The sequence below is a fragment of the Ochotona curzoniae genome, unplaced genomic scaffold (assembly GCF_017591425.1).
Source record: "Ochotona curzoniae isolate NIBS_2020 unplaced genomic scaffold, NIBS_Ocur_1.0 contig_589, whole genome shotgun sequence".
NCBI classification, from domain to species: domain Eukaryota; kingdom Metazoa; phylum Chordata; class Mammalia; order Lagomorpha; family Ochotonidae; genus Ochotona; species Ochotona curzoniae.
Genome location: NW_024466482.1, coordinates 199,117 through 202,865, shown reverse-complemented (window position 1 = coordinate 202,865; position 3,749 = coordinate 199,117).

Genomic DNA, 3,749 nt, shown 5'->3' with positions numbered 1-3,749 from the left:
GGGCTAGGAGCAGGATGTAGCTGAGGTTGCGGTTATTGGCCTTCACAATGGGTGTGTTGCGGTGCTTCACAAAGACCCTCAACACCATAACAGTGAGAAGAGTGAGGGTCAGAGCCATGCAGGCCAGAGCAGTACCCAGAAAATCCTCAAAGTCCAGGAATGTCACCAGCTTGGGGAGGCAGTGAGTCCTGTTCAAGTTTGGGTACTCCTGCTCTGGGCACTGGACACACTGTTCTGCATCTGTAGGAAGAGATAGTTTCCGAGTGTCCATTTTGGAAATTCAGAATCATTCCCTGTTGTGAAAAAGGGTCAGCTCTGCAGTGCGCCTAAAATATGGATCAGTTGTGTTGTGTACTAGGGCACAATAGAGCCAGGTTCTGCCTTTCTGACCTGGGCAGAGTGCTCATCTGCTGATGGGAAGAAACACATTCAAAGATATTTTAACAGACATCTGCTAAATTATGCTCATTCTGTGACCTGAATAGGATCCCTTGGACATGGGTGCTTCCAACCTTCACCTCATCCATCCCTTTCAGTCTCCTTCATATCAAGTTCTGTGTCACCATTGTGTATTGCCTAGGGACATCAAATTTGTAGGCTTCTCTCCCAGATGTAAGCAGAACCAAACACCTATGGCAACCTTACTAAAAACAATGCTCTCAGTTCTCATATGGTAAATGACAGAACATGTGCATCCTCATTTAGCATCTTCATTCTCTTCAAAAACTTTTGTTCAATTTTCTATGTGATGTTGTGTTTTAGTTTATTGAATAAGTGAACGTTGGATTTGAACTTATATGTTTTAGTGGTGGGAAATCTGGGTGTTTTGTGATTTTCATCAAGTTGCTGATGGAGACATTCTATTTTTAAAGTTAAACAATATCGTTACTTTAACAGAATTTATTTTACTCAACGTGCCCTTAGGTGTGTAATAATTCTTAAACTGTAATTCTCAATCCTCATGTAAATGTGATATTCACACAAGCTGAAACTATTCCATATGTCCCTGACATGGAATGTAAAACGTGTTGTAATCCACTTTAACATACTGATGAGAAACTGGTGATTTTGTCACTTACATATCTTAGTTAGAGTGCATTGTATCTTCCTGCATCATTCAGATAAGGGCACTTCTGGCGGGCACCGATACCATAACGAATGAGTGCTGAGGCTGACATTACTCTAAGGAATGCCAGATAAATACAGAGGCAGCTACAATGAATCTAAATATATAGATTGCATGAACAAATGCATCTGTGCATTGAAAGCAATGGTGCAGTTGTTACACTCTCTGCAAACCTCTTCTAATTTCACTTATAAATCAAGCATTAGGAGAATAAAGCAATCCATTGGAAATTCTACATACTTTACCTGTCTGATTGGACATTTCTCTCTCTGGACAGAACACACAGCTGTAGCAGCAGATGGGTCTTCCTTCTTGTGGCAAGATCCTGAATCCTGGACCACAGCTCTGGCTACACACAGATTGAGGAGTCTGAAGGGGAAGGAGAAAGTGTGGGCATGATTTGCTGCATTATCAGCCACTCCAAAGCATGACAATGTATTCACTCTCACAACATACATTTAATTTTAACGTGAAGGTCACAACTGAATCCTCTCGCCCTAATTGGAGGTGTTCCCTACGCATCCATTGTAGGCATCACATCATGGCCATTGCTGCTTCTTTAAGCCTCTCTCAATTACAACAACAGAACCTAGTAGTATTCACCTCATAATTTTTTTCAAACAGCTCCATCCAGATCTCCTTGAAACATACCTCCTTGAAGGCAGTAGGTCATTCTATCAGGACTTCATGGATCAGCAGCCCCTGCTCATGTGAACTGGTATAGGTAAACTCTCCAATTTTCTCCAGCAAGCTCAATCCAGCAGGAAAATTCACAACATTCTGGATATCATAATGTGCAACGTCACGTCTTGGTTCACGCATGGCTTCTTCATCTCCAGCACTGTTCCTGGAGTTTCCTCAGAACTGGGTGGAGCTGGAGGACAGGCAGAATTGGAGACAGGGAGAGTATCCAAGTTAGTTGTGGTAGGCACAGGTGCTGAACAAGTCTTCTTTGTTGTGCTCAGTATTCAGACTCTCTTATGGGATAGGGCATGACTTTTCTCTGAATGCTCAAACATTTCCTGAGTTCAAATGAATTGAACTCCTGTGTCACATTTTGAAGAAATGCCCTCGGTAATTTTGCAGGGAAGTGGTCTTTTAGGTCATAGTCCGTATCTTATCATTTCAAGAAACTCTATGCAATTCATTTCTATTCTCTCAAATCTCTTTAATTCCAACATTCGCTATAGATAAACTTGGTGCTGTCGTATTTGGTCAACATTTGCAACAAAATGAAATGAAATGGAGAGCTCTGGACTGGTGGAAATACCCGAGTCAAACAGCAAATATTGTTTCCCTGATTTTTAGAAATGGTACTGCAGTGAATATATACTATGAGGATAAAACTTAGGTAATGTATTGACCCATTATGTATGCCATGTAAATGACATTACCCTACTTCCCCTTAATAAGACCATTATCTGCAATTCCACACTTTATGATATTAATATACAAGATTCTGGAAAAATTCACACATATATATATGGAGTATCTATATATGATGAATCACTCACAAATATCAGAATTTTGAATTTTACACAGAAAAATTTTAAGGAAAATGAAAAATGTTTCATCAACATGTCTGCATATGTTGACTTTCCATAAAAGCAATAAATTACTTTTTTACCTTTTAAACTTTATTCCATATTGCACTGGACCTTTGGTAGCATTGAACTTACACTGGAACATTTTAAAAACAATGGCCAAATGGCAAAAGAAATATTCAAAATCTGTGCTGACTGATTTCTATAGCAAAGGCAGACAATTATTGGTGGAAATACAACTCATAAAATGAACCCTTCTTCCTTATACCTCATCCTGCTGACCTTAAAGTAAAAGAAGTGTCATGGTGTTGTATTCCAAAGAAACATCAGCTGAGTACATCAAGTGGTCAGTGCCTGAGCTGATCTGAGGGAGGGTTACCTGCCAGGGAAGAATCATTGGCTGGGCTGCTTCTCCCAGAGATCCCAGCTCCATTTTCTCCATAAGAATTGTGTGAATGACATGGGCCACTGCATACACAGCGTTGTAGACTAAATAGCTGGAGTCAGAGAGGGTCATCAGGTCAATGTATGGTGGAAGAAACTCCAAGGATGCATTTGGTGAGCAGTTTCCAATGCGTCCACAAAATGACCCTGCTGATGAGCAGTCCAGATGCAAGAGCCATAATTTATTGAAGTAAAAGTCCTCTGGGAAGAGAGAAGGCTCCACTGTCTTGAGAAAATTGCTGAGGCCAGGGATCTCCTCCCTGTGGGGGGAAAATGAGAAGCCTCCATGCAAAGAGTGCAGCATGTGGTCTGTCTCATACACAACGATGTCCCACTTGGATGCCATCACCCACACCTTCCCCATGGTTAAAAAGAATTCCACTGAAATGTCCACAGTAATGAGGGCCCTTACATCACCATAGAGGATGTGCACATTTGCAGTTGAAGCTTGGATCCTGCTCATGAAAGTCAGATCACTCTCTTCATACAGCCTCTTGGTGACAGGGAGCTTCACTGTCAGGGCCACACAGACTCCTCTCTTCAGCATCTCTGCTTGGATGTCCTGCAGGAACTGCTCTCCTTTCATGTCATCAGACACAAAGAGCGCCACCCATGTCCAGCCAAAATGCAGCAGC